Genomic DNA, 14,095 nt, shown 5'->3' with positions numbered 1-14,095 from the left:
AACTGGCACAGTCTGGTTACCAACTTGAATTACCTAGCAACAGTTTAACAGTTAGGACACAAGATGTTTATTTTGTGCTTTTGCTAAGTTTATTCAATGAAATAAAAGCTGTGGAGACAGAAGAACTGAAAGACAATGCAGGTTTTTCTTTTAGCACAGATAAGCCACAGAGGATTGGAAATCTATTACACCAACAATTATTTCTTTGCAGTAATACTATCAGAGTATAGATCTAATTCTATTTTTAGTACCAGCTTTCTGGCCTAATGCTGATTCATTCAAATCTGTTCACATTATCTGATCCACTCACTTTAGGGAACACCGTGAAATCGTAGGCCCGACGTCTGTGAGTCCGCGAGTCCACTGGAGACCCAGAGGCGGCCTGCCCGGGGGTTAGAGGTGTGAGTGTGAGTGTGAGAGTGAGTGAGTGTGTGTGCGTGAGAGTGTGAGTGTGTGTGTGTGTGTGAGAGTGTGTGTGTGTGAGAGAGAGTGTGTGTGTGTGTGCGTGTGTGTGCGCGTGCGCGTGTGTGTGAGTGAGAGTGTGAGTGTGTGTGTGTGAGAGTGTGAAAGTGAGTGTGACAGTGTGAGTGAGAGTGTGTGAGTGAGACTGTGAGTATGAGAGTGAGTGTGAGTGTGTGTGAGTGTGAGAGTGAGTGTGAGTGTGTGTGTGAGTGTGAGAGTGAGTGTGCGTGAGTGAGAGTGTGAGTGTGTGTGAGTGAGAGTGTGAGTGTGTGTGAGAGTGTGAGTGTGTGTGTGTGTGGGATGTGGAGTGGGAAGGAAGGAAGTTGCTGTTTTGATGTTTTTGTTGTCCGTGCCGAGCGTTGTGGGTATGCGATGTTGGGGCTGGGATGTATGGTGACACTTGCACATCCTTAGGTTGAGATGGTTGATAACACAAACGATGGATTTCACTAACACAAGAAAGTCTGCAGATACTAGAAATCCAGAGCAACACCCACAAAATGCTGGAGGAGCTCATCAGATCGGGCAGCGTCCATGGAGACCACTGCCCCCACCTCTTGCTCTGACTCCTCATAATCTTTCCAGTCCTGATGAGGGGTTTTGGCTCGAAACATTGACTGTTTACTCTCTTCCACAGATGCTGCCTGGCCTGCTGAGTTCCTTGATGATGGTTGCTGCTTCTTTCCTTTCCATTTGAGAGCACTATCTGATATACCGTAGCTCCTGTGTCTTGCACCTTGGTCCAGAGGAACATTGTTTCGTTTACCTGTCTACGTGTGTACAGTGGAAAGACAATGAACTTGAACTCGATCTCGACCCGCTGAGGCTAGTGGTGGACGCAGACAAAGTCCTCCCCACCTCTGAGCACATTTACAAGGAGCACTGCCGCAGGAAAACAGCATCCCCATCATCCTGGCCATTCCATACCGTCATATTGATCCCCAGGATCTTCGGAAGTCAAGGATGAGGCACGGAGCCTGGTGGCTACGGATGTTTTATTGAGCCTGAGAGCGTGTCGGGGCAGCAGTGCTCGGGTCTGAGGGCGGGGAACGACCTGGAGTTTGGATGATTTAAAGTGCCAGGCCACATTGGAAAGGTCAGGGTGTCGGGGTTGGACAGGCCAGTGCCCAGCCCACAGCTCCAGGAGGTTTACTGGTCTCTGTGATGAACTGAGGCTGTGCAATGAAGTTAACGGGCTCCTGGATCGGCTGCAGTGACGACCGGCATCTTGGCTCTGGCCTCACTTTTGGGAACTTCAGTTCGGAATGTTATTTGCTTTCTTTTATCGTTCGTACAAGTTGTTTTTTTTTCTGCACTTTGGATGTTTGATGGCCTCCTTGCTTTAATGGGTTCTGTTGGGTCTCTTCACTTTGTGGCTGCCTGTAAGGAGGCGAATCTCAAGCCTGTATGTGGTATGCATACTTTGAACTGTGAACTTCGTGTTACGAGAGCAAACAATGGACAGAGAAGAATAGCAAGTGAAAGCAGTCATGGTCGCCTCATGCTCAGACTGAAGAGAACGACATTCTGGTATTAAAAATTCACCTATGAAACAGGCAGGTTTAAATGACACGACACTTTCCACAGCAAAACAGAGAAACTTCTAGAAAGTATGGAATCAGCTGCCTGACAATTACTTGAAAATTCACTGAAAAATTACGTGTATTATGTCGTCTGTCTCGGTACCGTATCCGATGCGGACTTTAGTGACCATGGTTTTCCATATAGATCTATCCCTCGTTCTTTGGATGACTTCCATTTCCTCGATGTGTAGCCACCTGGCTATGCTTTTGCTGTACATAAGCCGATGTCTTCCTCTGGGTTTGCTCCCCTCAATCTTTCCAGAGAGTGTGAGTTTTTCTAGTTCACCTTTCCGCATGATGTGTCCTAGGAATCTGAGTTGTCTTTCTCTTATTGTTGGTATGAGTGATCGAACTGCTTGGGCCCTTCTGAGAACTTCTTCATTTGATGTGTGTGTGGTCCATGATATTTTTAACATTCTCCTGTAGAACCATAATTCAGCTGCTTCTAGTCTCTTTTCCATTGCTGGGGAAATGGTCCAGCATTCACTTCCATAAGTCAGGATAGAATAAATGTAGCACTGCAGTGTTCTGTTTTTAGTGTACGTGCTCACTTTTCTGTCTGTTAATATGCTCTTCATTTTTTGGAAAGCTTCTTTCGCCATTGCTGTTCTGTATTTGATATCTGTGTCACACCTGCCATCACTTGTTATTAGGCTGCCAAGATATCTGAATTTGATGTTTGTATTTCCGATCTTGATCACGCATTGTGGGATGTTTGTCTTTCTGGAGATGACCATGCTTTCTGTCTTCTTGATGTTGATTGAGAGGCCTCTGCGATTATTTTCTGCAGCCACTATAGTGAGTAGTTCCTGAAGTTTTGTTTCTGAGTCAGCTATTAGTACGATGTCATCAGCATATCCAATGTTATTTATATTATGGCCTCCAATTGTGAATCCTTTGATGTCTTTGATACTTTTCGAGGTATATATATAATACAAAAATTAAAAGCAAGCATAGGAAAGGTAAACTACAAGGAAAAGTACACCTAATCCAACACCCTCTTCTCACTACTACCATCAGCTGCAGGAGGCACAGGTCCCACACCACCAGGTTCAGAAACAGTGATTTATTTATTGAAGTACAGTAGGGAGTAGATTCCGCACCATCCAGCAACCCCACAATTTAATTCCAGCCTAATCACCGGATAACTTACAATGACCAGATGGTGCATCTTTGGAATATCGGAGGAAACCCGAACACCCGGAACAAACCCACAGGCAGCGCCGGGAAGCGAACCTGCGTACCGTAAATCATTGTGCTAACCACTAGGCTACCGTGCCACCGTCAACCATCAGGCTCCTGAACCAGCGTGGATAACTTCAATCAGTGCCACTCTGAACCGGTTCTACTATGCCCACAGACTCGCTCTTTACAATTCCCATTCTCACTATCATTTATTTTGTATTTGTACGGTTTGCTTGGTTGTTTGTCAGTCTTTGTTTATATATAGTTTTCCATAAATTCTACTTTATTTCCTTATTTTCCTGTAAATGCCTGAAATAAAATGAATCTCAAGGTAGCATACGATAACATAGAAATACAGCAGTACAGCCATTACAGGCTATTTGTCCCATGATATTGTGCTGATCTTCTAACCAACTCCAAAATCAATCTAACCCTTCCCTCCCACATAACACTTCATTTTTCTATCATCCATGTGCCTATCTAAAAGTTCCTTAAATCTCCCGAAAGTATCCGCCTCCACCACCACGCCGACAGCAAGTTCCACGCACACACACACACACACACACACACACACACACACACACACACACACACACACACACGTCACCACTCTGTGTAAAAACCCTGCCTCCAACATTCCTCCTATACCTGCTTTCCTCCAATCACCTTGAAATTATGCCCACTCGTATTAGCCATTTCCACCCTGGGAGAAAGTCTCCAGCTGTCCGCTCGATCTTTGCCTCTTACACCTTGTACACCTCTGTCAATTTACCACTCATCCTCATTCATTCCAAACAGAAAAACCTATGCGTACTTCAATAATCAGTTTACTTTGAACGTTGAACTTTGATTCCCAGAGCCATTGCCTTTTTGCAAAACATTTTCGATCATAAGTTTGATTCAGATACGTGCAAGGTGTTGTATTTTGGTAAAACAACTTGGGGTGGACTTTCACAGTGAACAGTCGGGTCCGGGGAGTGTTGTAGGATGTTCACAGTGAACGGTCGGGGCCGGGGGGTGTTGTAGGATGTTCACAGTGAACAGTCGGGTCCGGGGAGTGTTGTAGGATGTTCACAGTGAACGGTCGGGTCCGGGGAGTGTTGTAGGATGTTCACAGTGAACGGTCGGGGCCGGGGGGTGTTGTAGGATGTTCACAGTGAACGGTCGGGTCCGGGGGGTGTTGTAGGATGTTCACAGTGAACGGTCGGGTGCGGGGAGTGTTGTAGGATGTTCACAGTGAACGGTCGGGGCCGGGGAGTGTTGTAGGATGTTCACAGTGAACAGTCGGGGCCGGGGGGTGTTGTAGGATGTTCACAGTGAACGGTCGGGTGCGGGGAGTGTTGTAGGATGTTCACAGTGAACGGTCGGGTGCGGGGAGTGTTGTAGGATGTTCACAGTGAACAGTCGGGGCCGGGGGGTGTTGTAGGATGTTCACAGTGAACAGTCGGGTCCGGGGAGTGTTGTAGGATGTTCACAGTGAACGGTCGGGGCCGGGGGGTGTTGTAGGATGTTCACAGTGAACAGTCGGGTCCGGGGAGTGTTGTAGGATGTTCACAGTGAACGGTCGGGGCCGGGGGGTGTTGTAGGATGTTCACAGTGAACAGTCGGGTCCGGGGAGTGTTGTAGGATGTTCACAGTGAACGGTCGGGGCCGGGGGGTGTTGTAGGATGTTCACAGTGAACAGTCGGGGCCGGGGGGTGTTGTAGGATGTTCACAGTGAACAGTCGGGTCCGGGGAGTGTTGTAGGATGTTCACAGTGAATGGTCGGGGCCGGGGGGTGTTGTAGGATGTTCACAGTGAACAGTCGGGGCCGGGGGGTGTTGTAGGATGTTCACAGTGAACAGTCGGGTCCGGGGAGTGATGTAGGATGTTCACAGTGAACAGTCGGGGCCGGGGGGTGTTGTAGGATGTTCACAGTGAACGGTCGGGTCCGGGGAGTGTTGTAGGATGTTCACAGTGAACAGTCGGGTCCGGGGAGTGTTGTAGGATGTTCACAGTGAACGGTCGGGGCCGGGGAGTGTTGTAGGATGTTCACAGTGAACAGTCGGGTCCGGGGAGTGTTGTAGGATGTTCACAGTGAACGGTCGGGGCCGGGGGGTGTTGTAGGATGTTCACAGTGAACGGTCGGGTCCGGGGAGTGTTGTAGGATGTTCACAGTGAACGGTCGGGTCCGGGGAGTGTTGTAGGATGTTCACAGTGAACGGTCGGGGCCGGGGGGTGTTGTAGGATGTTCACAGTGAACGGTCGGGTGCGGGGAGTGTTGTAGGATGTTCACAGTGAACGGTCGGGGCCGGGGAGTGTTGTAGGATGTTCACAGTGAACGGTCGGGTCCGGGGAGTGTTGTAGGATGTTCACAGTGAACGGTCGGGGCCGGGGGGTGTTGTAGGATGTTCACAGTGAACAGTCGGGTCCGGGGAGTGTTGTAGGATGTTCACAGTGAACGGTCGGGTCCGGGGAGTGTTGTAGGATGTTCACAGTGAACGGTCGGGGCCGGGGGGTGTTGTAGGATGTTCACAGTGAACGGTCGGGTCCGGGGAGTGTTGTAGGATGTTCACAGTGAACGGTCGGGTGCGGGGAGTGTTGTAGGATGTTCACAGTGAACGGTCGGGTGCGGGGAGTGTTGTAGGATGTTCACAGTGAACGGTCGGGTGCGGGGAGTGTTGTAGGATGTTCACAGTGAACGGTCGGGTGCGGGGAGTGTTGTAGGATGTTCACAGTGAACGGTCGGGTGCGGGGAGTGTTGTAGGATGTTCACAGTGAACAGTCGAGGCCGGGGAGTGTTGTAGGATGTTCACAGTGAACGGTCGGGGCCGGGGGGTGTTGTAGGATGTTCACAGTGAACAGTCGGGTCCGGGGAGTGTTGTAGGATGTTCACAGTGAACAGTCGGGGCCGGGGAGTGTTGTAGGATGTTCACAGTGAACGGTCGGGTCCGGGGAGTGTTGTAGGATGTTCACAGTGAACGGTCGGGTCCGGGGAGTGTTGTAGGATGTTCACAGTGAACGGTCGGGTCCGGGGAGTGTTGTAGGATGTTCACAGTGAACAGTCAGGTCCGGGGAGTGTTGTAGGATGTTCACAGTGAACAGTCGGGGCCGGGGAGTGCTTTAGAACAGTGGGACGTTGGAGCACAATGACATGGTTCACTGGAAGTGGACTCAATGGGAGACATGGTGCTGAAAAAGTCTTTTGACACACTGGTCTTCGTCAGTCACAGTATCGAGTACAGAAGCTGCTGCGCAGGTTGACTCTATGGTTAAGAAGGCATACGGTGTATTGGCCTTCATCAATCATGCAGTTGAATTTAGGAGCCGAGAGGTAATATTGCAGCTATATAGGACCCTGGTCAGACCCCACTTGGAGTACTGTGCTCAGTTCTGGTCACCTCACTACAGGAAGGATGTGGAAACCATGGAAAGGGTGCAGAGGACATTTACAAGGATGTTGCCTGGATTGGGGAGCATGCCTTCTGAGAATATGTTGAATGAACTCGGCCTTTTTTTCTCCTTGGAGCGACGGAGCGTGAGAGGTGACCTGATAGAGGTGTATGAGATGATGAGAGGCATTGATCGTGTGGATAGTCAGTGGCTCTTTCCCAGGGCGGAAGTGGCTCGCATGAGAGGGCACAGTTTTAATGTGCTTGGAAGTAGGTACAGAGGAGATGTCAGGGGTAAGTTTTTAACGCAGAGAGTGGTGAGTGTGTGGAATGGGTTGCCGGCAACGCTGGTGGAGGCAGATATGATAGGATCTTTTAAGAGACTCCCGGATAGGTACATGGAGCTCAGAAAAATAGAGGGCTATGGGTAACCCTAGGTCATTTCTAAAGTAAGGACATGTTCGGCACAGTTTTGTGGGCCAAAGGACCTGTATTGTGCTGTCGGTTTTCTATGTTTCTATGTTTCTAATAAATCAGCCATGATGGAATGGAAGAGCCGACTCAATGGGCCGAATGGCCTCATTCTACTCCTATGTTCAATGGTTTTATAAAAAATTTACCTGCAGCAGCATCTCGGGCACAGAGCATCAGATAACAGTGGTCACAAGGTAAATATGAATTAAAAAACAGTTTTGAGAGAAAAAGAACATTATTAGAACAGAAACCAAATTCATTTAGAGGGGTTAAGAAGGCAGACATCCCACCTCTCCCGGAAGTTTCGGGAGTCTCCCGCATATGAATAGTGGCTTCCTGATGCCCGCAAATTATACACGATCAATGCCTCTCATTTTTTTGAGGCCAAGCGAGCGAGAGAGAGCATGTGCACGAGAGGGAGAGAGCGCGAGAGAGCGCGAGAGAACAAGAGAGAAAGCAAGCGAGAGCGTGCGAGCGACCACGAGATAGAGAGAGAGAGAGAGAGAGAGAGAGAGAGTGCCATGGCAGAGTGTTCCAAAAAAAAGAAAATATGAAACGTACGTCACCCCAGACTACACTGAAGTGTACCCCTGCCTAATAGGGGTCAAAATAATGACAGCGTTGCTCGCTGCACTGTTTGCAACAGTGACTTTTCTATTGCCCATGGTGGGTTAAGACTGTAAAAGACATGTTGAGGTGAGTTTAACAGGTGTCATTCATTCATTAGCATAGCTAACGTTATTTAAACTAGCTGGCTAGCTGCTAAGGAGCTACTCTATTGCAGACATCCCACCTCTCCCGAAAGTTCCGGGAGTCTCCCGCAAATTGATGGTGCTACCTCCCTGAAATGAGTTTTTGCAGGGTGGGATGTCTGAGGAGGGGTCATAGTGTTACTGGACAGTGGTGACTAGGATGGTGCTGGTTGGCTCAAGAACCGAATGGTTGAAGGAAAGTTGCTGTTCTTACTCATTTACTTGGAGATGCAGTGTGACACGGGCCCTTCTCAGCTCCACTCAGCAACTCAAAAGGCCCTTCTGAATGACAACTTAACCTCCTAACCAGTCCATCTTTGGACTGTGGGAGGAAAAAGGAGCATCCACAGTCACGGGAGGACATACAAACTTTTACAGCGGACACCAGCATTGAACTCTGAACTCTGATGCCCCTGAGCTGTAATAGTGTCATATTAACCGCTCCGCTACTGTGTGCCCCTTGAACCTGGAGGTGTGGGACTTCAGGCCTCTGTACCTCCTGCCCGTAAGAGGGAAGTACACAGTAAAATACAGGAGCCTGGAAAGATTGACATGCAGGGGGATCTTGGTATGCAAATCCGCGGCTTCCTGAGGGTGGCAACATAAGCAGATAAGAGGCTTGCATTCATCGGTTGGTGCGCTGTCTATAAACATTGGAAGGTCATGTTACAGCTAAAGGTTCAATGGTTCAAAAATTCATCTTATTATTAAACTACATATGCAGAATACAACTCTGAGATTTGTCTTCTCCAGATAGCCATAGAAATCAGAAAACCATTGAAGTGGCTGAAAGAAAGACATCAACCTCCCCCCCCACATGAAAAGAAAAAGAAACAAAAACTTGCAAACCACAAACAGCCCCCCCCAACCCCTCCCTCCCTCCCTCACACAAAAGCTAACAGTTCACCCACATGGAGAAGCAACAAGAACATTGGACAGCAAACCCTCAGCCGCCAATCGGCAACAAGAAAGAATGGGCGAGAACATGAAATAAAAACATAGAACGGAAAGAGGCCATTATGAGCTACAGTCCAATCCATGAATTTCAGAATTTCGATAATATCTCCAAGAGCATTGGGACCCAGCAGTCCCTCCAAGGGCAACGGTTCAAAGCAACGGCCTCTCCGAGGGAAGTAACTTGAACCAGCGTCCCCTCCAAGGGCAGTGACATGAACCAGTGGCCCCTCAGAGGGAAGCAACTGGAACCAGCAGCTCCCTTTGGGGCAGTGACTCGAACCAGCAGCCCCTCCGCGGGAAGCAACTGGAACCAGTGCCTCTCTGAGAATCGCTCTCTCCCCTCTGCATTTGCCACAGTGTTTCTGCCTTCCTCGAAGCTTCAATGGGTGAGACTGTAGCTGTATAAAACTCTAGTTAATCCACATTGGGAGCATTGTGTGTAGTTCTGGTCACCGCATTACGGGAAGGATGTGGAGGTGTTGGAGAGTGTGCAGAAGAGATTCGCCAGCATGATGCCTGCATTTGAAAGTAATAGCTATAAGAAGAGGTTCAAACAGTTAGAAACACAAGAACATCTGATCTAGGATCGGGAGTCGGCCATTTGAGTAACTGTCACCTTCCCGTCAGCTTTGGCTCACCTGGCTATTCTCCTCTGACCTCTCTCATTAACAAGGCACCCTTCGAGCAGTGCCACAGCAGCCCCAGATTTAACCCTTGCCTAAATCACAGGATAGTTTACAATGACCAATCAATTTAACCGGTACACCTTTGGACTGTGGGAGTAAACCACAGCACCCAGTGAAGGCCCTGGTATCCACGGGGAGAACGTACAGAAGACATCAGGATTAAACTCTAAACGTCAACGCCCCGGGCTGAAGCTAGAAGAAAAAGCGGGGTGGAGGGAAAAGAGAATAAGCAAGAAGATGATAGGTGAAGTCGGGTGGGTGGGAAAGGTAAAGGGCTGGAGTGGAAGGAATCTGATAGGAGTGAAGAGTGGACCATGGGAGAAAGGGAAGGAGGAGGGGCAGGTGAGGAGAAGAGGTAAGAGGCCAGATTGGGGAATAAAAGAGAATGGAAGGGTGAGGGGGAGAAGAAGAGAGAAGTTACCAGAAGGAGGAATTGATGTTCTTGTCATCAGGTTGGAGGCTACCTAGACGGAATATGAGGTGTTGCTCCTCCGCCCTGAGAGTGGCCTCATCATGGCCTCAGAGACCGTGTTAGGGATCTGGAGCTGCAGCTTGATGACCTACTGCTTATCAGGGAACGTGAAGAGGTGATAGACAGGAGCTACAGGGAGGTAGTCATCCCTAGGCTACAGGGGTCAGAAAACTGGGTCACTGTCAAGCAAGGGAAGGGAAATGCCCGGATAGTGGAGAGCACCCCTGTGGCTGTCCCCCTCAGCAACAAATATCTTGTTCTGGATGCTGTTGAGGGGGATGGCTTGACGGGGGACGCCCACGGTGACCGGGTCTCTGGCACTGAGCCTGGCGCTGTTGTGCAGGAGAGAAGGAGGGAGAAGGGAAATGCAGTAGTCGTGGGGGATTCCATAGTCAGGGGAACAGACAGGAGATTCTGTGAGCCTGACAGAGATACCCGCATGGTGTGTTGCCTCCCAGGTGCCAGGGTACGGGATGTCTCGGATCGGGTCCTGAATATTCTAAAGGGGGAGGGTGAGCAGCCAGTTGTCTTGGTGCATGTTGGTACCAATGACATAGATAGGACAAAGGAGGAGGTCCTGAAGAGAGATTTCCAGGAGTTAGGAAGGAAGCTGAGAAGCAGGACCTCCAGGGTAGTAATCTCAGGATTGCTACCTGTGCCACGTGCTAACGAGGGCAAGAGTAGTCGGATCAGGCAGATAAATGCGTGGCTGAGAGACTGGTGTAGAGGGCAGGGCTTCAGATTCTTGGATCATTGGGATCTCTTCTGGGGGAAGTATGACCTGTTCAAAAATGACAGTTTACACCTGAACCCGAAGGGGACCAATATCCTGGCGGGAAAGTTTAATAGAGCTGTTAGGGAGGGTTTAAGCTAATTTGGCAGGGGGATGGGAACTGGAATGATAGAGCGGAGGAAGGGGAAAACAGAAATAAATCTAAGATAGTGAGCAGTAAAGATGTCAGGAAAGACAGGCAGGTGATGGGGCAAATTTGCAGCCGTTGGGATGAGTTGCAGTGCAATAAAGTTGCAGTGAAATCAAAGCAAAAAGTATCAAATACTGGACTTAAGGTGTTGTACTTAAATGCACGCAGCATAAGGAATAAGGTGGATGATCTTGTCGTACAGCTACAGATTGGCAGGTATGATATTGTGGCCATCACTGAGACCTGGCTAAAGGATGCATGCCTCTGGGAGCTGAACGTCCAAGGATACACGGTATATCGGAAGGATAGGAAAGTAGGCAGAGGGGGAGGCATGGCTTTATTGGTAAGAAATGATATTAAATCATTAGAAAGAGGTGATATAGGATCAGAAGGTGCAGAATCGTTATGGGTTGAGCTAAGAAATCACAGGGGGTAAAAGGACCCTGATGGCAGTTATTTATAGGCCTCCAAACAGCTGCAGTGATGTGGACTACAAATTACAACAGGAAATTGAAAAGGCTTGTCAGAAGGGCAGTGTTATGATAATTGTGGGGGATTTTAACATGCGAGTAGATTGGCAAAATCAGGTCGGCACTGGATCTCGAGAGAGAGGATTTGTAGAATGTCTGCGAGATGGCTTTTTAGAACAGCTTGTTGTTGAGCCCACTAGGGGATCGGCTGTACCGGATTGGGTATTGTGTAATGAACCGGAGGTGATTGGAGAGATTGAGGTGAAGGAACCCTTAGGAGGCAGTGATCATAACATGATTGAGTTCACTGTGAAATTAGAAAAAGAGAAGCCGAAATCTGATGTGTCGGTATTTCAGTGGAGTAAAGGAAATTACAGTAGCATGAGAGAGGAACTGGCCAAAGTTGACTGGAAAGAGACACTGGTGGGAAAGATGGCAGAGCAGCAGTGGCTGGAGTTTATGTGAGAAATGAGGAATGTGCAAGACAGGTATATTCCAAAAAAGAAGACATTTTCGAGTGGAAAAAGGATGCAACCGTGGTTGACAAGAGAAGTCAAAGCCAAAGTTAAAGCAAAAGAGAGGGCATACAAGGAAGCAAAAATTAGTGGGAAGAGAGAGGATTGGGAAGTTTTTAAAACCTTACAAAAGGAAACCAAGAAGGTCATTAAGAGAGAAAAGATTAACTATGAAAGGAAGCTAGCAAATAATATCGAAGAGGATACTAGAAGCTTCTTCAAGTATATAAAGAGAAAAGGACGGCTGAGAGTAGGTATAGGACCGATAGAAAATGATACTGGAGAAATTGTAATGGGAGATGAGGAGATGGCAGAGGAACTGAACAAGTATTTTGCATCAGTCTTTACTGAGGAAGACAGCAGGATACTGGACACTCAAGGGCGGCAGGGAAGAGAAGTGTGCGCAGTCACAATTATGACAGAGAAAGTACTCAGGAAGCTGAATAGTCTAAAGGTAGATAAATCTCCTGGATCAGATGGAATGCACCCTCGTGTTCTGAAGGAAGTAGCTGTGGAGATTGCGGAGGCATTAGCGATGATCTTTCAAAAGTCGATAGATTCTGGCATGGTTCCAGAGGACTGGAAGATTGCAAATGTCACTCCGCTATTTAAGAAGGGGGCAAGGAAGCAAAAAGGAAATTATAGGTCTGTTAGCTTGACATCCGTGGTTGGGAGGTTGTTGGAGTCGATTGTCAAGGATGAGGTTACAGAGTACCTGGAGGCATATGACAAGATAGGCAGAACTCAGCATGGATTCCTTAAAGGAAAATCCTGCCTGACAAACCTATTACAATTTTTTGAGAAAATTACCAGTAGGCTAGACAAGGGAGATGCAGTGGATGTTGTATATTTGGATTTTCAGAAGGCCTTTGACAAGGTGCCACACATGAGGCTACTTAACAAGATAAGAGTCCATGGAATTACGGGAAAGTTACATACGTGGATAGAGCGTTGGCTGATTGGCAGGAAACAGAGAGTGGGAATAAAGGGATCCTATTCTGGTTGGCTGCCGGTTACCAGTGGTGCTCCACAGGGATCAGTGTTGGGGCCGCTTCTTTTTACATTTTACATCAACGATTTGGATTATGGAATAGATGGCTTTGTGGCTAAGTTTGCTGACGATACGAAGATAGGTGGAGGGGCCGGTAGTGTTGAGGAAACGGAGAGTCTGCAGAGATAGATTGGAAGAATGGGCAGAGAAGTGGCAAATGAAGTACAATGTTGGAAAGTGTATGGTTATGCACTTTGGCAGAAAAAATAAACGGGCAGACTATTATTTAAAAGGGGAAAGAATTCAAAGTTCTGAGATGCAACGGGACTTGGGAGTCCTCGTACAGGATACCTTTAAAGTTAACCTCCAGGTTGAGTCAGCAGTGAAGAAGGTGAATGCAATGTTGGCATTCATTTCTAGAGGAATAGAGTATAGGAGCAGGGATGTGATGTTGAGGCTCTATAAGGCGCTGGTGAGACCTCACCTGGAGTACTGTGGGCAGTTTTGGTCTCCTTACTTAAGAAAGGATGTGCTGACGTTGGAGAGGGTACAGAGAAGATTCACTAGAATGATTCCGGGAATGAGAGGATTAACATATGAGGAACGTTTGTCCGCTCTTGGACTGTATTCCTTGGAGTTTAGAAGAATGAGGGGAGACCTCATAGAAACATTTCGAATGTTAAAAGGCATGGACAGATTGTTTCCCATGATGGGGGAGTCTAGTACGAGAGGGCATGACTTAAGGATTGAAGGGCGCCCTTTCGGGACAGAAATGCGAAGAAATTTTTTTAGTCAGAGGGTTGTGAATCTATGGAATTTGTTGCCACGGGCAGCAGTGGAGGCCAAGTCATTGGGTGTATTTAAGGCAGAGATTGATAGGTATCTGAGTAGCCAGGTCATCAAAGGTTATGGTGAGAAGGCAGGGGAGTGGGACTAAATAGGAGAAAATGGATCAGCTCATGATAAAATGGCGGAGCAGACTCAATGGGCCGAATGGCCTACTTCTGCTCCTTTGTCTTATGGTCTTATGGTCTAAGATGAGGCCACTGACCGACATGACAGAACAGGAATAGGATAGGAATTAAAATGATTGCCCACCGGGAAATTCTGTACTTGGCAGATGGAACGGAGAAACCTGATCAAGCTTGACCCCCCCCTCCCCACCCACCGGTTTATGCTGGGTCTCACCAATATAGACAAGGCTGCCTTGGGAATATTCAGGCAGACTGATAAATGGTCCGAGAACTGAGGGTA

This window comes from Mobula birostris, chromosome 7 (assembly GCF_030028105.1).
Source record: "Mobula birostris isolate sMobBir1 chromosome 7, sMobBir1.hap1, whole genome shotgun sequence".
NCBI classification, from domain to species: domain Eukaryota; kingdom Metazoa; phylum Chordata; class Chondrichthyes; order Myliobatiformes; family Myliobatidae; genus Mobula; species Mobula birostris.
Note: the sequence above shows the minus strand (reverse complement) of the source record.